Genomic DNA, 25,647 nt, shown 5'->3' with positions numbered 1-25,647 from the left:
ATCTGGGATTCCCTAATCATAGACCAGTAAAGTGAAAAATACCATGATCCACTCACTAACAGCTCTCTCTACTGGATGACTCTTCTGCTCCTTACATAGATACATTACTTCCTGCAGTTGGTTAGGGGAGGACTTCCCACAGCCAGGAAGCAAAAAAATGCCATAGTCTACACTAACACTCCAACGTGAACTATGTAGAGTGCAGTGTCAAATCTGGGAAGTTATCTTTCTGAAACACCTTTCTGCAGTCTCTTCTCCCCTGCCCCTTCTCTCTCTTCTTTCCATATTTAAACAGGAAATCTTGGTTGAGAGTCATTTACACTTGCACATAGGCTGATTACATTTTAACAAATTGAAATCCCAGCTTCGATCACAGGTTTGCATTTAAATCTTTTATCACTGGTTGAGGAGTGAAATACTTTTTTCTTGTATTTACTTCAAGCATCAACAAAGTGATGTGCTTTAGGAAGAAGGCAATCAGATAAAAACCTAAAAAATCACTCCACGTTTATTCAACAGGTCCCAAAGGTAAATCTTAGTTAATTGGGGTGGAGGGGGGCAGTAGTAATTTTGGGGATGGTGGGAAGGAAAGGTTTGTCTAAAGACTCTATGGCAGAGGCTCTGCTCCATCTAGGAGGCTGGCTGAGGCCTATAGACCATTGGGAACATCCAGGACTTCATCTCTTTTATTTAACATCATATTCCACTTATTCTATCATGTGAAATTATTGTGGCACATTGATTGTCAGGTACTACTAGACTTACAATAGTGAACAAAAAAGACCAAGTTCCTTCTCTTATGACACAGTGTAGGGGAGAAGGCAGACACTACTTAAGGAACTGTATGCATGCATGTATGTATGTATGTATGTGTGTATGCATTTGAGACAGAGTCTTGCACTGTCACCCAGGCTGGAGTACAGTGGTGCAATCTTGGCTCACTGCAACCTCTGTCTCCTGGGTTGAAGTGATACTCCTGCCTCAGTCTCCAGAGTAGCTGGGATTACAGGCACTCACCACCACTCCTGGCTAATTTCTTGTATTTTTAGTAGAGACGGGGTTTCACTATGTTGGCCAGGCTTGTCTCGAATGCCTGACCTCATGATCCACCCACCCTGGCCTCCCAAAGTACTGAAATAACAGGTGTGAGCCACTGTGCCCAGCCAGGAACTGTAAATATAGTAAGAGTTTTTGTAGGCTGGGTGCAGTAGCTCATGCTTGTAATCTTGGTGCTTTGTCGGGCTGAGACAAGGGGATTGCTTGAGGCCAGGAGTTTCAGACCAGCCTGGCCAAGACAGTAAGACCCCCATCCCTACAAGAAAATTGAAAAGGAGGCTGAGGCAGGAGAATTGCCAGAACCCAGGAGGCGGAGGTTGCGGTGAGCCGAGATCGCGCCATTGCACTCCAGCCTGGGTAACAAGAGCGAAACTCTGTCTCAAAAAAAAAAAAAAAAAAAAAAACAGAAAATTGGAGCACAGGAAAGAGACACCAGGAATGTGCATGCACAGAGAAAAAAACTATGTGAAAAGGCAGCAATAGAGTGGCCATCTCAAGCACAGAAGAGGAAACCAATGCTGCTGGCATCTTGACCTTGAAATTCCAACCTCCAGATGTGATAAAATATATTTTTGTTGTTTAATTCACTCAGTCTATGGTATTTTGTTATGGCAGCACAAGCAAACTACTACACCTCCTTCCCCAAAGGAGGATTCCTTCACCTGCCCTAACATGCACTGTTCTCTACTTCGTTTGTTTCTCAAAGCACAGTTTATATTTTCTGACTTATCTAGTATCTAATAAGTTCTTTATCTAGAAATATATCCTAGACTCTTGGAGGATGAAAACATTTACGTATTCTTGCTAGAAAATCTCATTTTTACAAAAGGACGAAACAAGATTTAGAAGTCCCACAATTTAGAACTAAGCAGGAACACATTCTGATATTGAGAGTAACCTTTGCAATAAAATATATACCTAAGAAGCAGCCAGCTATGATGGCCCTCTTATATAAGCAATCCTGGTATGGATCCCGTTCCTAACAGCTCTGCTGGTAAAGTTGTCTATTCTTCCTGTGAAATCTGGTAATGTAAGCTTTGGGCACTAATCCAAAACCCAGATTTGGCCAACAAATATTTGAGTGTTTGATTGTGTGCTGGGTATTGTGCTGTGGGTGTGAGTTAAATAGACACAACTTATATCCTGAGAAAATGCATCAGGTGCTCTTAGACACATAACGGGATATTTACCTGGAAACTCAGGGACAGTTACCAAGAGTAAGTCATGTTTAAATTGAGTTGTGAAGGTGGGGGTAGGATTCAGCTTATGGAAAAGTGGGTAGACTAAACACAAGTGCAAAGATGTATAAACAGGAGGGAGAAGAACATATTTATGAAACTAACACATCAGACAAGTTGACCAACATGACTGCAGTGAAGTAAGTGAAAGGGGAAGAATCAAAAGATGAAGTTTTGAAGGTGAATGTCAGATCAACAGAGCCTCAAGGGCCATGTCAAGATACTATATTTACCCCAAGGGCCATAATAAGGCACTGTAGTATAGGATTTTCAGTAAGACCAGGATATGACCAGATTCTCATTTCACATTATATTAGTTTTATGACATCCATTAGGGTTTTTCAACAAATACATTCAATTCAGACCTCTTCTAAGTTGTACTTCCCTACCTCTTCTTTCCATGTAAGACATAACAATGTAATTTGCTTTGGTCAATGGATGTGAGCAGAGGCTTTAAGGGGCAGTGTTAGATACACTATATTTCCTCATTCACTATAGCATAATAGTTGGCAAACTTGAATAGCTTGGGTGCTTGTTAGCATGTATCCCTGAATAACTAAAAAACAGAGTTCCCCTGCTTACAGTAAATACATATCATTACCTCAACACAAGCTTTTGGTATCTTAGATCACTGAGTATTAAGGGTTGGTTTGTTACTACAGCATAACCTATCTGCTCTAACACAGGGGTATATGTTAACTAATCTATAAGAAATCCTCGAAGTAAGCAGCCAAGTTTATTCATCTATCCCCTATAATATTTATTTTTCAATGAACATCTTAAGAATGGACAGCACTACCTCAAAGTGCTTAGAAAAATTAAAGAAAGAATAAATAATCTTAGAACTGAAGAGAGTCTGGAGATGACCTAGCCTATTCCCCTCAATTTATAGAAAAGACTACTGAAGCATTTTTTTCAATGGTTTCACCCTAAACAGAATCCGAGCATTTGGGGCATTCTGTCCTCTATTTCAGTCATCTTTAAATCATTTGTAAATATATCAATACATATTTACTATGCACACGGTTTTCCCAGATATTTCTGCAATGTGCTTTATAGGGTATGTTAGCATGTTTATTGTTATCATAAGCAAGTAGAGAAGAAGGTGATTTAATTCATTTTACTATTTGGATATTTCCTTCCCAAAAAAAAGATTTTTAAATTTCTCATTTTCTATTTACTTTTAACCCTTCATTTCTAAATTATCCAGGTAATTTGATGCTGAAATTTAATTTCCTTCATTTAAAAAAATATGTATAGCTGAGAAACATAGACTGGAGTTTTGATATCAGATAGTTGTAAAGTTGCTAGTTTTGCCACTTACTAGTTGAGAGCCATGGGCAAGTTAGTTTTGCTTTTTTAGTCTCCTCCCCCACATCTCAAATGTGCATAATGACACCTAGCCCACTGGCTTGTTGTGAAGTATAATAATTATAGTGCTACAAAAAATGAAATCATGAATGTCAAATGCCTCAGCACGGCATACAGCAAGTGCTCAATATATATTTGTCCACTCCTTGTTTGATCAAAGAAATACAGTGAATAAAACTGGCTTCGATTAGGATAAATGCTATTTTTATACTATTTGAGGTTTTAAAAATCTTCAAATAGTTGTTCTGATTGTGTATAATTTCCAAGGAAATAATAAAAAACCAAATTGATCAATAATAGTAAATGACAATTTTTCTTGTTTCCCTGACATGTTACCAGTTTCTCTCACCTCTGAACTTTGAGTGACAACTATTATTTCAAGAAGTAGAAATCAAAAAGGACCTATGAAAGCAGCAGACTGAGGTGAAAGCCCAAGTGACAAATTCACAATACTCATAAACACAGAGTAACTAAACCCAAACAATTGCACACTTTGTTTAGATAAGGCAATACAGTTCCTTTAATGGTCTATAATAACCAGCTGAATAAATTTATGTTACCCAATACTATGTGTGTGTGTATGTATACATATACATGATACAAACACACACATGCACACATAAACACCCCCCTTTTGTTTAGCATTAAACTTTTCTTAGAAGATTTAGAGACTAGCAGTGTAGATTTTATGTTTTTAAATTACTAAGCACCCTTATTAAAAATTATCTACATGGGTTAGAGTTTAGCACAAGACTGATAATAACCAAGTTAAAGAATGTGTAAAATGAAATCATCCTGGAAAAGACACATCTTGATGATAGCCAAGAGTAACTTCTCGGAATCTCTAGAACATTATGTCTAAATATGAGAATATTGGTCATAACAATATGCCTCCTAGATTTTGACTGCAGGGAGTAGAATTGACTGAAATCCCCAGCTGCTCTGCTCTGAAATCCACTGAGGCCTATATTTTCCCTTAGGCTGCTCCCAGCCATGACTGTGTGCAGCAGAAATACAAAGGCATGCCCAATCCCATGAGACAAGGGAATCCTTTAATAGTTGGCTTTGGCTTGGTGACTCCCAACAGCCTTGCTAAGTTTTCACAGAACTGAACAGCAGTCTGAAATGCTTACACCATTCTTCCCTTTCTCTATCTTTTCTTCAGGGTCAGACTTGCATTCAAGGCTCTTCTAGTGTCTCTGGGATCCCTTCACATTTTTATCTCACAGGCATTTACCCTAATACATTTCTTGCACATTGAATGCTGAATCAGTATCTGCTTTTTGGATAATCCATGCTAACATAAGCTCACAGAATTTCTTAGAAGTAAATGAGTTAAGGTACCTGTACAACACATTAAATGTTGTAGCAGTAGCAGTAGTAGTAGTAATAGTGGTAGGAGCAGCAGCAGCAGTAGTAGAAGCAGTAGTAGTAGTAGACGAAGAAGGAAGAAGCAGCTTAATCAGTTTCCAAGGCATTTGTTAAATATCTTCCTTTATGTAATTAGTTGTAGGATTAGAAAGTCATCTATAGCACAACCAAATACCAATCTTTCTGGGCTAGCTGTCATTTCAGCTCATTCTGTTCCAAGTTCCATTACATTGCTCTAGTAAAGATTGACTTGAGGGGTAATGCTTTGACAAAATCATTTAAGTCTTACTCATCTAGTATAATGTGGTTCGTTACTTGAAAACTGGAACTAGTTCCAAAGGTCCAGTCCCAGGGTAGGTTTAGACTGTCCACTTGTTAAACACCAATATTTGAAAGAGAAGAATAATTATGAAATTATACTGTGGTTAAACAACTGATTTTAAATCATATAGATTATTATGAGTTTACTGCCAGTCTATAGTAAGGTCTCTAGATACCAGTCACAGGCCAATCCTACTTAACATTTAGAATCAACTGGAAAATCATTATAGAAAGATCCATGAACTCAGCCATAAACCCAACCATGAATCAATGTCAGAAGGAAGCTCTGCTCCTACTATCTTCCATCTGTCCCTTTAAACAAAAGATTCAATCTCGACTTCTTTTGGAATACATTTAAAAAATTTCTAAAATTAAGGGTGTTATTAAGATAAACTTAAGCTATGCTTAGTTTAGGTGCAAACTAAGTTCACTTGGGAGTTTTAGGACAAAATGTTGTGACTCCAAACTCACTAAATTCCTTCAGAGTATGTAATGGGGAAGAGTAGGGAGCAGCAGGCATTTGTAGCTTTTGTTTTTGAAACAGAGTCTCACACTGTCGTTCATGCTGGAGTGCAGCGGCAGGATCTTGGCTCACTCCAACCTCCACCTCCTGGGTGCAAGAGATTCTCCTGCCTCAGCCTCCTGAGTAGCTGGGATTCCAGATGCACACCACCATTCCCAGCTAATTTTTGTATTTTAGGTAGAGACAGGGTTTTGCCATGTTGGTCAAGCTGGTCTGGAACTCCTGACCTCTTAATCCACCTTCCTTGGCTTCCCAAAGTGCTGAGGTTACAGGCGTGAGCAACTGTTCTCGGCCCCATTTGTAGCTTTTAAAACACCGCAGGTAATTCTGATGTGAAACCGGCATGATGAAACCAGGACTTGGAAGCCATTGGTTGCCTAATTTTAGTCGGTGTAACACAGTGCTTTAGAGTAGGGGATCTGGAGATAAACCATCTGGGACCAATTCACAACTCTGCCCCATTACTGTTTTGGTGAACATTAATAAATTACTTGATCTATGTACCTTATTCATTCAACATTGATTTTATAATTATTTCTTGTCAGGCTCTGTTTTAGAGTTATACTAATAAATGAAACAAATGGAAGTTCCTGCCCTTATGACATTTATATCCTAGAGCAAGGAAACTGACAAAAAAAAAACCCTGAAAACATAATGTGTACAAAAGAATAATACATATTCTGAGATGTATATGTGTGTGTGTGTGCGCGTGTGTGTGTGTGTATCAGATGGTGATGAGACAACAGGAGGGAAAAGCAGGCAGGGCAGGGAGAATCGAGAGGGTATGAGTGTGTTGGATCTTTCACCCTCACAGAGTTCTGAGGATTTAACTAATTTTACATGTAAAGTATTTGGAGTAGTGCCTGGCACATAATGTTAAGTAAATGTCAGTGGGTATTCCCTCACTGTACTGATGAGGGAATGTACTGATTTCTAGACAGATGGAGGAAGCTGCCGAAACAACCTTAAAAGTTAGGAGGTGAATCCCCAGGACTTTCCCCATGTCTCCCCACTCAACTTCCTCCAAGAATTTCACTCTGGGGCTGGAAGACAGATGGTAAAACAATAATTCCAGAGCCCACCTCCAGACACAGGTTCCTTACCTGAGTGTAGCTCTTTCTGGAGCCACACATCAGAAGCAAATATTGCTAAATGAAGCTTTGATTTAGCGTCCCTGAGAGATAAAGAAACTTAACTTTGCTTGTAGCTCCAGCCATCTCCTTAAACACCTTTCTGTAATAATGTTCCATAAGGGGTTATCTACTGGCCTCCACTTATAACACGAATAGATAAGCAATGGCTAAGAAAAAGTGTAAAGGAACTATAAAATAAATATTTGTAATAATTTAATATAATAATAATTTCCCTCAAAATAACACTATCTAATGAATAAAGCAAATCTAACAATTTCCCCAAATATATTTCGTCCAGAGCATTATTTTAAAGTATTTTAGAGTCAGATGAAACTTAGAAAACTTACAGGAGACCAGAAGTCAGGAAAGCAAAAATGAAGACACTTTCCTGAGAAAATGTATTAATGGAAGAACTTATCTGAGCCAAAGTCCTATGAGATGTCCAAACTGTTCTTCTAACCTTTATCAGAATGACTAATGTTTGTTTGGGTTACAAGATAACTATAAAGGTTAAAACCCATATGATGTGACCAACCTCAAACTTGTTCCCATGACCCTCAAGTAGAAAAAATAAGAAAAACTGAGTTAAGAATTAAATTTGAGGTTGAGTAAAGGAAGGGGGAGCAATAATTTAAACATGTTGCAAACCATACTAGAAATGATTTTTTTAATAAGATTTTTTTCCTATTTATGGACCTGCCATATGATAACAAAGCAAAATCTCTTATCCTTATTGTGAAAACACATGGACCAGAAAAGAAAGACAAAACATTAAATCTTGGCTTAATATAAGAGATAGAACTGACAGAAAAAAAAACAGGAGAAAGGAAATCATCAAGGCAATGGCTGACAGCCTTAAAAACAAAGATAAGTAAAATGTAAACCTGATATAACTTGATTTTCTCTCTGTAAACAACAGAAAACAGCTATCTGCCCAGGCAGTTTAAGTTTATACATAATTCATTTCTCTATGAATTTTCTCTCTGATTCAGCACATAAGTTAGCAAGATTATTGGCATAGTGAGTCCTAAATCTCTTGTTATACTTAAATAAGCATAATAAATGACTATATGATAGTCATTTAGTTCATGAACTTAAAACCAAAAAAGTTAAAATCTATTCATTATCTTATATGAATAGATTCATGCAATGATTGTTGCCTAAATCATTGGATGAAATGTACATAGGAATTAATGCTTTAACTAAAATAAGAGAAAAAGAAAGCCTGTTGAAGATTGAGGTTTTAAGATACAAAAATGAAAACAAAAGATCTATGTCTGATTCTACCGGTGATTCACTTAGTTTGTGGCTTGACTTACTCCAACTATGCTTGCAATTAATTTATAAAGAACTCTGTTCAAAGAATTTAATGATGCTTGCATTTATAGGTATTAAGTAACCAATCACTATCACTAAATCAACAAATAGATATACAAAGTTCTAATTGAATTTGTCAAATGTCCCATAAACCCAGTTACAAAGCAAGTGATGGTTTTCTTCTATTTGGCTTCATTTCAAAATTGGGTTGTAAAAGCAGAGTTTCTGTATTAGTCTCCTAAGGCTGCCATAATAAAATATCATAAACTGCATGGCTTAAAATAACAGAAATCTATTGTCTCACAGTTCTGCAAGCTAAAAGTTAGAAATCAAGGTATTGGCAGGGCCATGATCCCTCTGAAGCCTACAGGGGAGGTTCCTTCTTTGCCTTTTTCAGCTTCTTATAGATCCAGGCATTCCTTGGATTAAGGAGCATAACTCCAATATCAGCCTGCATCTTCACCTTCACATGGCGTTCTGCATGTTTAGCTCTGTCTTTACATGGGATCTTCTTATAAAGATACCAGTCATATTGGATTAGGGGTCCATCTCTCCAGTGTTACTTCATCTTATGTAATCATATCTGCAATGACCATACCACCAACTAAGATCATATTCTGAGGTACTAGAGAGGACTTACACACACACACACACACACACACACACACTTACACCCCTCACTCATTAATTAATTACCTTGCTCTATTTTTCTGTATGGTAGTTATCACCATCCCAAATTACGTTTACCAATATGTAAATGTAAAGCAGGGACTTGGCAGTATTATTTCCTACTTCATTTCCAGGGCCTACGTATTTATATAAATGTAGAAATAAAAAGAAAACAAAATATTTTTATGCAACTCAATCCATAACAGTGTGTAACTACTGTTTGACTTACATTATCTGTCTATAGAAAAAATAAAATCTTTAAAACAATACTTTTTTTTTTTTTGAGATGGAATCTCATTCTGTCGCCCAGGCTTGAGTGCAATGGCATAATCTCAGTTTACTGCAACCTCCGCTCCTGGGGTTCAAGCGATTCTCTTGTCTCAGCCTCCAGAGTAGCTGGGATTCAGCACCTGCCACTGTACCCTGCTGATTTTAGTATTTTTAGTAGAGACGAGGTTTCACCATCTTGGCCAGGCTGGTCTTGAACTTCTGACCTTGTGATTCATGCACCTTGGCCTCTCAAAATGCTGGGATTATAGGCGTGAGCCACCACACCCACCCTAAAACAATACTTTTTAAGAAAGTAAGTCTCCCCAGTACAGGCCCTAAAGATTTAAAGACTGATGTTCCAGTTTCTATTTCTGAGCTAACTATATTATGGGTCACAATTAATTTCTTGTTAAGTCCTTATAGGTTTCTCCCTCAAGGTCTGGGTCCTATACCTGGACCTCTCCCACCACTGCTCACTGCTGCAATGCTTTCCTGAAATGCTCCTTTTCCCTCCTCAGCATTAAATCTCTTCTGTCCTTCAAGGGCCAGCTGATGTCCTCCTTCAGGAAGACTGTTCTGATCAATGACTGTGTCCACAGTGATTTATCTTCCTCCAAATCCCTTAGGGCTTGTGCCTGAATTATTTACCTGGCTACCATCTCACTGATATTTTTCAAAATATATTTATGGAGGTTATTTTAAAATTAAGTGGCACATTACATAACTCAGAGTTCAGAAGCATAAAAAGTCATCCTATCACTATTGACTTTCATTTTCATTGGACCTCCACACAATATTTAATACCCTTCTCAATCCACCCTTTGACAAAATCATGGTTTGGACTAGATGACCTCTAAGGTCCCTATCAGCCTAAAAGCACACTTAAGTTTTTAAACATGAAGGGTAGCATATGGTGGTAATTTTACTCTCCTATCCAAAAGAACCTGATTGGAAAATCAGATCTATCTCTCTCTCATTTCTCTTTTTTTTTTTCAACGTTACTCCAGGCACTGTTGTAGGCCCTGAGAATGCAGCAGCAAATAAGACTGTCAAGTCCCTGCCTTACATTTGCAGATGAGTAAATGGAATTTTGGATGGTGATAACTATTATGCAGAATAGAGCAAAACAAGAGATTAGTGAGTGAAAGGGGTAAAAGATACTTTAAACTTGGTGTTGGAACATTCTCTGGGAGGTACTATCTAAGAGACACATGAGAGATCTGGAGAAGAGCATTTCAGATAGAAGGAATAGTGAGTGCAAAGGCCGAGAGCAGGAAAGCAGATGGCGAAAGCACACTGTTCTGCAACAGGCCTTTTCACTTTATTTTAGAGCTAGTACATTTTTATTTTCTTAGTTAATTTTTATTGTTGCATTTTATTATATGCATGCTCCATGATTTATTAATAGTCCTTTATTAACAGACATGTAGTTTGTTGCCAATTTTTTGTTGTTACAAGCAAAACGTTACACACAGTGAAGAGTCAGCATAGCCTAATGGAATCAAACAGAATCACAATTGGAAACAATTCATTTTCTTTCTTTCTTTCATTGTGTCATTCTTTATTTCTACTATATTTCACTGATTGTTTTGGGCACTAGGGATATAGAATTGAACTAGATGCTTCATCTTCCTGCCCTCAGGATGCTAATATTCTGGTGGGAGAGACAAGCAATATGAAAGTCAAGAAGTATATAAAAATGATATAGTTTTAGATGGTGGCAAATGCTGTAAAAAGTACAAAAGAAGGACAAGGTCTTCCTAGAACCTTGGGCAGAGCTGTGGATGCAGTTTTAGATATATTGGTCAAAGACAGTCTTTGAGGAGGTGGCATTTGAGCAAAATATAAATGATGTGAGATCAAGCCATATAAAAGTCTGAGGAAGTGCATTTCAGACAGAAGTGCAGCATGTGTGAAGAGCTGAGATGAGGAGGATCTTGGCACATTGGAAGTGCAGCAAGAAGGCAGAATGGTCAGAGCACACCTAACCAGCTATCGGAAATGAGTTGAGGCTGGACACATAGGCAAAGCAGGGCACAGAGACCTTGTGACATCACAAGACATTCTGATTTATTCTAAGTGTAATGGGAAGACATTACAAAGGGCCTTTGAGAAAGAAAATTACATGTTCCAATTTTACAGTTTAGAAAGCTTGTTCTGTCTGTATGCAGAGAGGAGACTATTAGGAAGATCAGTGGAAGCAGGGCTATGAGTCTTGCTGTAGTCCAGGTGAGAGTTGATGGTGCCATATACTAGAGTGGACATGATAAATACGCTGAGAAGTGTGCAGACTTGGGATATATTTTGAAGACAGAGACAAAAGGAGTTGTTGGTAGACTGAATATAGGTAAAGGAAAAAGAGGGAAATGAATGATGACTGCTAGGTTTTTGTATTTAACTGAATAAACGGCAGAGCCATGGACCAAGATGAGGAAAACTGGAGTAGGAGTACAGTGAGTGGTTTCAGGGGAAGATGTCAAGAAGGACATAGTAAGCGTTGAAAACCTGTTAGGCATCTGGATGGAGATTATTGTGAATGGCTGGAGAAGCAGCGGATATCACCAGTAACTGGAAAAAAATAATTATTTTGCCTACATGATTTGTAAGTATATTTAAAAGGCAGTTCATTAGATGTAACAACCCAGAAGGGAGAATACACAGAGAAAAGGAGAGGACCAAGGACACACCCTTCCACCTGTAGAGACTGAGAAGAAAAAGGACTAAAAAAAGAGATGAGAAATGGCTACCTCTAAATTAGGGGAGACAAACGGAGAATGTAGGATTCCAAAGGCACAAGTCATAGGGCCCAGACTTAGAGCCCTGGCTTCCTCATCTGTAAAATAGTACTTTCCTGTTAGAATTTGTAGAGATTCTCTTTCTTCCTGTCTTCTTGGAAAGATCGCATCCCACAAGGAAGGCACTGGCTCTACTGCCACCTCTTCCAGTTCCACCACCAGTGCAGCAGGGAAAGGCAAAGGCGAAGGTGGCTCCGGAGATTCAGCCATGAAGCAAGTGCAGATAGATGGCCTTGTGGTATTAAAGATAATCAAACATTATCAAGAAGGACGAAGAACTGAAGTTGTTCAAGGAGTGCTTTTGGACCTGGTTGTAGATCGGCTTGAAATTACTAACTGCTTTCCTTTCCCTCAGCACACAGAATATGATGCTGACTTTGATGAAGTCCAATATCAGATGGAAATGATGCAGAGCCTTTGCCATGTAAACACTGATCATCTTCATGTAGGCTGGTACCAGTCCACATTCTATGGTTCATTCATTACCTGGGTGCTCCTGGACTCTCAGTTCAGTTACCAGCATGCCATTGAAGAATCTGTTGTTCTCATTTATGATCCCATAAAAACAGCAAGGGTCTCTCTCACTAAAGGCATGACTCCTAAACTGATGGAAGTTTGTAAAGAGAAGGAATTTTCTCCTGAAGCACTGAAAAAGGCAGTATCACCTCTGATTACATGTTTGAAGAAGTGTCAATTGTAATTAAAATTCAAATCTGATCAATGTCCTAACTGAGAACTTGAAAAGAAGTCAGCTTAGCAGATAAATATGAATTCTTCAGTCTTGCCAGCAGCAATCATTTGGGGAAGAATCTACAGTTGCTGATGGACAGAGTGGATAAAATGAGGCAAGATATAGTTAAATACAACACATACATGAGGATTATTAGTAAACAGCAGCAGCAGAAACATCAGTATCGGCAGCATCACCAGCAGGAGAATATGTAGCACCAGAGCCAACAAGAATCCCTGCTCCCAGAGGAGGACCTGTTCAAATTCTTCAAACAGCCACAGCCTCCTGTCAGGATGGACTCACTGCTCATTGCACAGCAGATAAACACTTACTGCCATAACATCAAGGAGTTCACTGCCCAAAACTTAGGCAAGCTCTTCATGGCCCAGACTCTTCAAGAATATAACAATGAAGAAAAGGAATTTTCCAGAAAAGAAGTTAACATGAACACTTGAAATCATATCAGGGCAATTCTTGGAAGAAATATATTTGCATATTGAAAAGCATGGAAGTTTTCTTTAATGTCATTACTGATTTTGGCTATAACAGTGTCTTTCTAGATATAATAAAAGAAATCTTGAAAAAAAAAAGAGTTTGTAGGGATTAAATAAGATTATGTATGTGAGGTCCTAGAAGGAAATCTGGCCATAATAAATATGCAATAAACTCTAATAGTTGGCAAAATTTTGAATGTTCCTTATGTGCATGACTGCTATGGTTTAAATGCTTTTTTTTCTTTCCAAAATTTTTATGGAAACTTAATCCTCAATACAACAGTACTGGTAGATGAGGCCTCTGAGAGGTGACTGAGTCATGAGGACTTTGCCCTCATGAATTGGACTAGGTGCCCTTATAAAAGGGATTGACAGATGATGGCTGATTAGGAGCAGCTCAGGATTGGCGCTCCCAGCAAAAGCATGGAGGGCGAGTGGGCGCTGCATATCCAGATGAATTTTTATTGCCCACAGACCAGGAGATTCCCAAGCGGAGGAACCCCATGGCTCGCCAGTGCAGCTGTTTTGGCTGGTGTAGCTGTTTTGGCCAGCACAGTTATTTTGGTTGGTGCCCCGGTGCAGCTATTCTCTGTACAAAATACATGGGTCTGGGCACCATTTTAGCTGGCGATTGGAGCTCCAGGAATACAGAGTCACCCATTCAACTGATAGACAAGGAGGCTGACACAGGGAGCCAGGCCAGGAGATTTCCAGGCAAAAAAGGACCATGATCTCAGCACCACTGTTTCAGCACCACTGTTTCAGCTGGTGCAGTGGGTCGCCACACAGGAAATCACACAGATCCCAGCACCTTTTCAACAGGCAACTGGAACACCTGGGAGACAGTTGACCATTCAACTAAAGAAAAAAAAAAAAGAGGCTCTGAGGCAGGGAGCCAGGTGATCAGGCTTGGCTGGTTCCATCCCCACCAAAAAAACAGCAGTCTGAAAGGCTCTGGATTGAGAGTTTCACAGCAAGCACAGCTGAACCCGGGATGGTCCAGCTCTGTGGGGGAGGGGTGCACGCCATTACTGAGGCACTCCACCACTATGGAGGTAGTCCACCATCACTGAGGCAGCCTGCCATTGCCGAGGCAGCCCACCGTTGCCAAGGCAGCCCACCATTACAGAGAGAGTCCACCAGTATAGAGGTGGGCCACCATTGCTGAGGCAGCTCTAACTATACCTATATAAACAGGACTTCAGGGAAGTTGACACAGCAGCTGGGCAGAGCCCACAGCAGCTCAGCAAAGCCTCTGCAGACAGACAGTGACTAGGCTGCCTCCTAACTGGGTAGGGCAGCCCTGAAAAAAGACAGCATCACAACAGAAATTCATAAATAAAGCCCTAACTCCCTGGGACAGAGCACCTGGGGAAAAAAAAAGGGGTTTATGAGTTCTGCTGCAGCAGACTTAAATGCACATGCCCAGTAGCTCTGCATGAACAATGGAGCTCACAACTCAGCACTTGAGCTCATATAAAGGACAGACTGTCTCCTCAAGCAGCTCCCTGACCCCCGTTTATCCAAAAAGTCATCTCATGAAGGAGAGCTCAGACTGACATGAGGCGGGTATCCTCAAGGGACAAAGATAGCAGAAGAAGAAACTGGCAGCAACCCTTGCTGTTCTGCAGCCACTGCAGGTGATCTCCAGGCAAGCAGAGCCTGGAGTGGACCTCAGCAGTCCTACAGCAGAGGGGCCTGACTGTTAGAAGAAAAACTAAGAAACAGAAAGAAATAACTTAATTATCAACAAACTGGACATCCACTCAGAGATCCAATCTGAAAGTCAACAACTACAAAGATGACAGGTGGATAAATTCACAAAGATGGGAAGAAACCAGTGCAAAAGGGATGAAAACACCAAAAACCAGAATGCCTCTCCTCCTACAAGGGATCACAACTCCTCCCCAGCAAGGAAACAAGGCTGGATGGAGAATGAGCATGATGAATTGACAGAATCAGGCTTCAGAAGGTGGGTAATAAGAAACTTCTGCAAGCTAAAAGAACATGTTTTAACCCAATGCAAAGAAACTAACAACCTTGAAAAAAGATTTGACAAAATGCTAATGAGAATAAACAACTTAGAGAGGAATATAACTGAATTGATGGAGCTGAAAAACACAACACAAGAACATTGCAAAGCATACACAAGTTTCAACAGCCGAATTGACCAAGCAGAAGAAAGGATATCAGAAGTCAAAGATCAACTCAATGAAATAAAATGAGAAGGCAAGATTAGATAAAAAAGGGTAAAAAGGAATGAACAAAGTCTCCAAGAAATATGGGACTGTGTGAAAAGACCTAATCTATGTTTGATAGGTGTACCTGAATGTGATGGAGAGAATTAATCCAAGCTGGAAAATACTCTTTGGGATATTATCCAGGAAAACTTCCCCAACCTAGCAAGGCAGGCCAATATTCAAGTCCAGAAAATACAGGGAATGCCACAAAGATATTCCACAAGAAGAGCAACCCCAAGGCACATAATTGTCAGATTCACCAGGGTTGTAACAAAGGAGAAAATGCTAAGGGCAGCCAGAGGGAACAGTTGGGTTACCCACAAAGGGAAGCCCATCAGACTCACAGCAGATCTCTCAGCAGAAACCCTACAAGCCAGAAGAGAGTGGGGGCCAATATTCAACATCCTTAAAGAAAAGAACTTTCAACCCAGAATTCCATATCCAGCCAAACTAAGCTTCATAAGTGAAAGAAAAATAAAATCCTTTATGAACAAGCAAGTACTCAGAGATTTCATCACCACGAGGCCTGCTTTACAAGAGCTCCTGAAAGAGGCACTACACATAGAAAGGAACAACCAGTACCAGCCAATCCAAAAACATACCAAATGGTAAAGAGCATCAACACAATGAAGAAACTGCATCAATTAATGGGCAAAATAGCCAGCTAGCATCAAAATGGCAGGATCAAATTGACACATAACAATATTAACCTTAAAGGTAAATGGGCTAAATGCCCCAATCAAAAGACACAGACTGGCAAACTGGATAAAACGCCAAAACCCGTCGGTGTGCTCTATCCTACAGACCCATCTCACATGCAAGGATACACAGAGCCTCAAAATAAAGGGGTGGAAGAAGATTTACTAAGCAAATGGAGAGCAAAACAAAAGCAGGAGTTGCAATCCTAGTCTCTGATCAAATAGACTTTAAACCAACAAAGATCAAAAGAGACAAAGAAGGACATTACATAATGATAAAACCATCAATGCAACAAGAAGAGCTAACAATTCTAAATATATATGCACCCAATACAGGAGCACCCAGATACATAAGGCAAGTTCTTAATGACTTACAAAGAGACTTAGACTCCCACACAATAATAGTGGGAGACTTTAACACCCCATCATCAATATTAGACAGATCAATGAGACAGAAAATTGACAAGGATATCTGGGACTTGAACTCTGACCTGGACCAAGCAAACCTAATAGACATTTACAGAACTCTTCACCCCAAATCCACAGAATATACATTCTTCTCAGCACCACATTGCACCTACTCTAAAATTGACCACATAACTGGAAGTAAATCACTCCTCAGCAAATGCAAAAGAATGGAAATCATAACAAATAGTCTCTCAGACCACAGTGCAATCAAGTTAGAACTCAGAATTGAGAAACTAACTCAGATCCACACAGCTTCATGGAAACTGAACAACTGGCTCTTGAATGTTGACTGGATAAACAATAAAATGAAGGCAGAAATAAAGATGTTCTTTGAAACCAGTGAGAATGAAGACACAACATACCAGAATCTCTGGGACACATTTAAAGAAGTCTCTAGAGAAAAATATATTGCAATAAATGCCCACATGAGAAGCAAGGAGAGATCTAAAATTGACACCCTATTGTTAAAATTGAAAGAGCTAGAAGAGCAAGATAAAAAAAAACCCTCAAAACCTAGCAGAAGACAATAAATAACTAAGATAAGAGCAGAAATGAAGGAGATAGAGACACACACAAAAAAACCATTCAAAACATCAATAAATCCAGGAGCTGGTTTTTTGAAAAGATCAACAAAATAGACCACAAGCCAGATTAATAAAAAAGAAAAGAGAGAATAACAAAATAGATACAATAAAAAACAATAAAGGGGATATCACCACAGATTCCACAGAAATACAAACCATCATCAGAGATTATTACAAAGAACTCTATGCAAATAAACTAGAAAACCTGGAAAAAATGGATAAATTCCTTGATATTTGCATCCTCCCATGCCTAAACCAGGAAGAATTTGAAACCCTGAATAGACCAATAACAAGGTCTGAAGTTAAGGCAGCAATTAAGAGCCTACCACCCAAAAAAACCCCAGGTCCAGATGGGTTCACAGCCAAAATCTACCAGATATACAAAGCGGAGCTGGTACCATTGCTTCTGAAACGATTCCAAACAATCCAGAAAAAGGGAATCCTTTCCAAATCATTTTATGAGACCACCATCATCCTGATACCAAAACCCGGCAGAGACGCAGCAAGAAAAGAAAACTTGAGGCCAATATCCATGATGAACATAGATGCAAAAATCTTCAATAAAATACTGGCCAACCAATTGCAACAGCACATCAAAAAGCTTATCCACCATGATCAAGTAGGATTCATCCTGGGGATGCAAGATTCAACATATGCAAGTCTATAAACATAATTCACCACATAAACAGAACCAAAGACAAAAAACACATGATTATCTCAATTGATGCAGAGAAGGCATTTGACAAAATTCAGCAGCCCTTTATGCTAAACACCCTCAATAAACTAGGTATTGATGGAACGTATCTCAAAATAATAAAAGTTATTTATGACAAACCAACAGCCAATCCCATACTGAATGGGCAAAAACTGGAATCATTCCCTTTGAAATCTGTCACTAGACAAGGATGCCCTCTCTCACCACTCCTATTCAATATAGTACTGGAAGTTCTAGCCAGAGCCGTCAGGCAAGAAAAAGAAATAAAGGGTATTCAAATAGGAAAGGAGGAAGTCAAATTGTCTCTGTTTGCAGACAACATGATTGTATATCTAGAAAACCCCATCATCTCAGCCCCAAATCCCCTGAAACTGATAAGCAACTTCAGCAAAGTCTTAGGATACAAAATCAATGTGCAGAAATCACAAGCATTCCTATACACCAACAACAGACTTAAAGAGAGCCACATCAAGAATTAACTGCCATTCACAATTGCTACAAAGAGAATAAAATATCTGGGATTACAACTAACAAAGGATGTAAAGAACCTCTTCAAGGAGAACTACAAACCACTGCTCAACAAAATAAGAGAGGACACAAACAGATGGAGAAACATTCCATGTTCATGGTTAGGAAGAATCGTGAAAATGGCCATACTGCCCAAAGTAATTTACACATTCAATGCTATCCCCATCAAGCTACTAGTGACCTTCAAGGAACTGGAAAAAATGAGCTTAAACTTCATATGGAACCAAAAGAGAGTCCACATAGCCAAGTCAATTCTAAGCAATAAGAACAAAGTGGTAGACATCACACTACTGGACTTCAAACTATATTACAAGGCTACAGTGCTCAAAACAGCATGGTACTGGCACCAAAACAGAGATATAGACCAATGGAACAGAACAGAGGTCTCAGAGGCAACACAACACATCTACAACCATCTGATCTTTGACAAACCTGACAAAAACAAGCAATGGGGAAAGGATTCCATGTTTAACAAATGGTGTTGGGAAAACTGGCTAGCCATGTGCAGAAAGCAGAAACTGCACCCCTTCCTGACACCTTACACTAAAATTAACTCCAGATGGATTAAAGACTTAAACATAAGACCTAACACCATAAAAACCCTAGAAGAAAACCTAGGCAAAACCATTCAGGACATAGGCATAGGCAAGGACTTCATGACCAAAACACCAAAAACATTGGCAACAAAAGCCAAAATAGACAAATGGGACCTAATCAAACTCCACAGCTTCTGCACAGCAAAAGAAACGGTCACTAAAGTGAATCGGCAACCAACAGAATGGGAAAAAATTTTTGCAATCTACCTGTCTGACAAAGGGCTGATATCTAGAATCTACAAAGAACTAAAACAGATTTACAAGAAAAAAACAAACAAGCCCATTCAAAAGTGGGCAAAGGACATAAACAGACACTTTACAAAAGAAGACATACATGAGGCCAACAAACATATGAAAAAATGCTCATCATCACTGGTCATTAGAGAAATGCAAATCAAAACTACATTGAGATACCATCTCATGCCAGTTAGAACAGTGATCATTAAAAAATCTGGAGACAACAGATGCTGGAGAGAATGTGGAGAAATAGGAACAGTTTTACACTGTTGGTGGGAGTGTAAATTAGTTCAACCATTGTAGAAGACAGTGTGGCAATTCTTCAAGGTCCTAGAAACAGAAATTCCATTTGATCCAGCAATCCCATTACTGGGTATATATCCAAAGGATTATAAATCATTCTACTATAGGGATACAGGCACACAAATGTTCATTGCAGCACTGTTTACAATAGCAAAGACCTGGAACCAACCCAAATGCACATCAATGATAGACTGGACAGGGAAAATGTGGCACATATACACCATGGAATACTATGCAGCCATCAAGAATGATGAGTTCGTGTCATTTGTAGGGACATGGATGAACCTGGAAACCATCATTCTCAGCAAACTGACACAAGAACAGAAAATCAAACACCACATGTTCTCACTCATAGGTGGGTGTTGAACAATGAGAACACATGGACAAAGGGAGGGGAGCATCACACACTGGGGTCTGTCGGGGGAAATAGGGGAGGGACAGCAAAGGGTAGGGAGTTGGGGAGAGATAGCATGGGGAGAAATGCCAGATATAGGTGATGAGGAGGAAGGCAGCATACCACACTGCCATGTGTGTACCTAAGCAACAATCTTGCATGTTCTTCACACATACCCCAAAACCTAAAATGCAATAAAAAAATTAAATAAAAAATAAAAGGGATTGACAGAGGGAGTTTGCTCCTCTTTTGTTCTTCTGCTTTCTGGCCATATGAAGACACAGCAGCATTCCTCCCTTCAAGAGAACATGGTGTTCAAGGCACCATCTTGAAGCAGAGTCTGCATCTTCACTGGACAATCATACTGCTAGCACCTTGATCTTGGACTTCCCAGCCTTCAGAACCATGAGAAATAAATATCTGCTCTTTATAAATTACTAGTCTCAGGTATTTTGTTATAGTAGCACAAACAGACAACAACCATTAGGTTATTTTTACATTTGAGTTAACATACGCAAAGATGAATAATTCACATATATCTAAAAACAGATGTATCTACTTATATATAAACACTATCCACATCCATATGTGAACAAAAGTTAATGCCATCATAATTAAACATTATATAAGGAAGCAATAATAGCACCCATTCTAGACGACAGATAATAGGTAATTGACCTTTTCATTTTTGAGTGGTATGTGTGTATGTGTATTCAAAATGACATAAATAATGACTAAGTCTAAAAAAATTATTTTCTAGACCATCTTGGAAGAAATCCACCTAAAAAAGAGAGCTGTGTGTATAGTGGTTGAGGAAGAGGGAATAAAATGAGCACATTGAGTGCTTTCTATGTGTCATCTAGTAGAATAGATCATTCTAATTTTACTTAATTTACTCTTCATAAAACATCATAAGATAATATTAATAAGTTCAATTTACTAATGGCTGTTCTAAACAAAATAAAAATTTTTAGTAAAAGTAATAATTAGAAATTTTAGTTGATCTCATTTTGCCCTCTTGATTTAAAAAATATTAATCATAAAAGCCACTATTTACTAAAGTGTGTATTATAAATATATATTATGCTCAAGGCACTGTAACTCATAATCTATATACCGTTTTTTCATTTTCAAAACAATGCAACAAAACGATGGGTGTCATTATCACCATTTTATAGAAGATATACTTGGGGCTCAAGAGTTTATGTAAATTGATTTAAAAATATAGGTAGTAAATCACAAAATAAGAATGTGGGCCCTGATATTTCTCATTAAAAAGCCCTCATTCCATCTGCTATGTCAGGCCACCACCATACTACTTTGACAAATTAGTCTCCATGTTCAATATTCCTTATGTTTTCATTTATATTTATCAACAAATATTTTCTGTCTAAACAGCTCATTTCAAAATATATAAGGGTAAGCAAGGTCACATTAAATTCCATATTACCTTACACATTTATGAGATTTACAAATCTCTTACAAGATTGAAGCCAAACTTAAAACAAAAACAAAAACACTCCCAGAATTACTGAGTCTAATGCTTACCAGAAAACAACTTGCCTCCAACTCTTACAACATACAATATAACAGGCAGTGTTAGTTGAATAAATAGTCAGTGGAAGCAGCCACGTTGTCTGACAGACGAGAAATAAATCCACTCCATGACATAGTTAACACAATGCTATAGTAATATGTGTTTCTGGACATTCGAAATTAGGCCACCTGATTATCCAAAGAACACAGGATGGTGATGGTAGACTTTGCAATTACCACAAATTGTCACTGAGTGTTCAAGGCCCTGTACAGAATGAAATAAAAAACAAAGAAAACAAGCAAAAGCAATCTCTGAGTTGATAGAGATTGCTATTGAATGACTTAGAACTATATTCACTGTTCATACTTTTCCAGTAATTTTTCCTGATTTTATCTGAAATTGACTAAACAGTTCATATATACATAACCCTCCTCCAATTTTGAACATGTATTTAGAAACATGTATTACCCTTTGGAATGATCTTGTACACACTTCTTTCATTGTGCAGTATGGGCTGCCCAGTGTTTTGTTTCATTTTCAATAAAATATCTGCTGAAATGACTCTGTGCAAGAGGGTAGGGAGGGGACTGTATAAGAAAAATATTTGTATTAAAAGATGAGCCAGATGCTTACCATTGTTTAACTTGTACTACCTCTAAAGAAATAAATACTCATAATTTATTAACAACAGCATCTCATTTTTAAAAACTTTTTGATTATTGTAAGCATACTTTATTGTCTAGTTCATATCCATATAAAATGCATAAAGAAAAGTTTATTTTCAGAATGTTTTCAACCAAATGCATTCAAAATTCTTTATTAAGATATTCTCTTGAGGTCACTGAGTCCATCACTGAAGTTATAGAAAGAGGCAAGTAGGAGTACATACAATGCCTCTGCTTCACTAGAAACTAGCTGTCTGTCAATTGCTGAAATCATCTCATCACAAATTCAAGCAAAGTAACAATCAATCCACACCCAAACAGTATGGTTAGTGAATGATTGCAGTGATCAGGTTCAGATTGTCTCATTCATTCAGCAAGTCTGGACTTAAGGTCTCCATGGGTCAGGCAGTATATTGGGGACAGAAAAATGAAACACATAGCTGCTGTCCTCAGGACTCACATGCCTATCAGAGAGAAAGATTCATCAACAACCCAAAATAAGACTGAGTTCTAACTGCTATCTTTTTCCTCTGTGCAAAGTTCTATGAATACCCAGAGGAGGTATATTAGTCTGCTCGTACTGCCCTAACAAAATACTATAAACTGAGTAGATTAAAAAACAGAAATGTATTTTGTATTTTCTTACAGTTCTGGATTCTGGGAAGTCCAAGATCAAGGTGCTAGTTAATTTGGCTCCTGGGCAGGGCTCCCTTTCTGGCTTGTAAATGGCAACCTTCTTGCTCTATCTTCCCAAGACAAAGAGATCTCTTAGGGCACAAATCCCAAAGACCCCATCTCTAAAGAGTTTCACACTGGGGGTTATGGTTTCAACATAAAAATTTGGGGAAAACACAACATTCAGTTCACAAAAAGAGGGAAGAGTTGTCTGCTGAGCACTGTAGAGAAGGGTATTATGGAAACAGTATTTGAGCTTGGTTTCAAAGCAGGCATAGGAAATCACCAGTGGAGGAGCTGCGAGGGCTTACCTTATAGAGTGAACAGCAGGAATAAAAACACAGAAGGAGAAATACATGTAACCATTTCAGCATATATAGAGTAAGGAGTGCCTTAGAGAAAGGAAAAAATGAGGCAGGAAAATTAGGATGAGAACTGATTTTAGAAACTCCCTAAGCATAATGTTTATGAGCTTAAAATTTCTTCATATGGGCAGTGGGAAGCTTATGCAATTTTGTGTGTATGCATCTGTGTGTGTATGTATGTTATAATAAAGTTTGTTGTTTGGATAACAGTTATGTAAGTTCAATGATCTAAAAATTGAGTTTTTAAAAGTTTCTATGTTGAAATAATTTAAAACCTATAGAAAGGTTGCAAGAATAGTACAAAGAACTTCTGTGTACTTTTTACTCATATTTACCAATTATTACTCCCTTGCCATATTTATTATTCTCTTTCTATGTATGCATATACTATTTATATACACATATGAATGCGTGTACCTATACACACATACACATAATCGCATGTATATGCATACATTTTTTTCTGAACTAGTTGAGAATGGGTTCACATATTAATCCCTTTATTTCCTTTCTTTCTTTTTTTTTTTTGAGACGGAGTTTCGCTCTTGTTACCCAGGCCGGAGTGCAATGCCGCGATCTTGGCTCACTGCAACCTCCGCCTCCTGGGTTCAGGCGATTCTCCTGCCTCAGCCTCCTGAGTAGCCGGGATTACAGGCACGCGCCACATGCCCAGCTAATTTTTTGTATTTTTAGTAGAGACGGGGTTTCACCATGTTGACCAGGATGGTCTCGATCTCTTGAGCTTTTGATCCACCCGCCTCGGCCTCCCAAAGTGCTGGGATTAGACTTGAGCCACCGCGCCCGGCTCCCTTTAGTTCTTAATAATTCAGTGTGTATTTTACAGAAATAAAGATACTCTATGCCGGGCACAGTAGCTCACACTTGTAATTCTAGCACTTTGGGAGGCTGAAGTGGGTGGATCACCTGAGGTCAGGAGTTCAAGACCAGCCTATCCAACATAGTGAAACCCCATCTCTACTAAAAATACAAAAACTAGCTGGGCATGGTGGCACAGGCCTGTAATCCCAGCTACTCAGGAGGCTGAGGCAGGAGAATTGCTTGAACCTGCTTGATACTGCCATTGCACCCCAGCCTGGGCAAAAAGAATGAAACTCAAAAATAAAAATAAAAGGATACTCTATAGCCATGGTAGCCATGGTATAGTTACCAAATCCAGGACATTTAACACTGATATAATAATTTTATCTATTCCAATATGTCAATTACTTCAATGACCTATATAATATGTCATTTTTTTTTTTTTTGTATAGGACTTAATCCAAGATCTTTTATTACATTTCATTTTCTTGTTTCTTTTGTCTCCTTCAATCTGGAACAGTTCCTTGGCCTTTTTTTTTAAAAAATTTTTCAGGAAACTAACCTTTTTTTAAAAAAAATGAGGAATTTTAAAGCAACAATATGTTTTAAAATCTTTATTATTGAAAAATAACTAAGTTCTTCAAGAAAGAAATGGATAAGAGTATTAAATGAGGGGCAGAGAGGATCCTTGTGAGATCAAACCAGCTAAGGTGCTACTGGTATAGGAGAGGAGGACGCTTATGTGGGAGACTCAACAGGATGTAGTGCAGGTTATGTGCAAAAAGAAAAAAGAAAAAGGAACGTCTGATTCTAATTTGGGCCATTTAGTGTATAGTGATAAGGATTATAGGGTAAGCAGCAGATTTTGTTTTAGTCTGATTCTAGGTTGAAGGGGGAAAACCAGTTTTGGATTTTGAATGTTAGGTAGATCTGTGTACCAGGCAGCTGGAAATAAGACATGGAGCTCAAGAGAGATATCTAGGATAGAGACAGATTACCTAACAGAGGATGAAGTTAAACAGCCCAGCTTCTGCTTAACTTTCTATTTCCTAACTGAACTCTGAACACAGCAGATACTTAATGAAGATAATAAAAAGACAACCATCTCACAGTAGCCTAAGGAAAAGGCAAAGGGTCAGAGTTTCATTCTAGGAGGATGAGGGCTTGCGGGACTCTGGGGACTCCCTGCAGAATTGAGGAACTACCGAGTCAGCCAACCAGAGCAGCTCCTCCCTGTGCTGGGAATCAGTGAAATAAGAATTAACAGGGCACCAGAAGCACACAACGCTTTGTACCAATGCCCCAAGCCCCGATACAGAATTTCCAAACCCAAAAAGCTCTTCTAAACAAAAAGCATTTTGGTATCTCATTTGGCAGCAAAACCTGACCTCATATGTTGTGAGGCTATTGAGAGTTTATGTATCACACACACTATATATTTACATGTTTCACCGCATGGCTACTAATGTGTTTGATAACAAACACTGCCTTAGAATCCACTAGTGATGGTAGCTTATTCATGGTAAATGCATTCT

General features: G+C 38.6%; 1 pseudogene; it reads left to right on the top strand.

Moving 5' to 3' along the window:
* Nucleotides 1–2,357: 2,357 nt before the first annotated feature.
* On the top strand, nucleotides 2,358–13,327 carry LOC100408508 (eukaryotic translation initiation factor 3 subunit H pseudogene; annotated as a pseudogene).
* The last annotated feature ends 12,320 nt before the right edge of the window (nucleotides 13,328–25,647 follow it).

The sequence above is a fragment of the Callithrix jacchus genome, chromosome 4 (genome assembly GCF_049354715.1).
Source record: "Callithrix jacchus isolate 240 chromosome 4, calJac240_pri, whole genome shotgun sequence".
In the NCBI taxonomy this organism is placed as follows: Eukaryota; Metazoa; Chordata; class Mammalia; order Primates; family Cebidae; genus Callithrix; species Callithrix jacchus.
The sequence above is the reverse complement of the archived record's forward strand: the minus strand, read 5'-3'. Positions and strand labels throughout refer to the sequence as shown.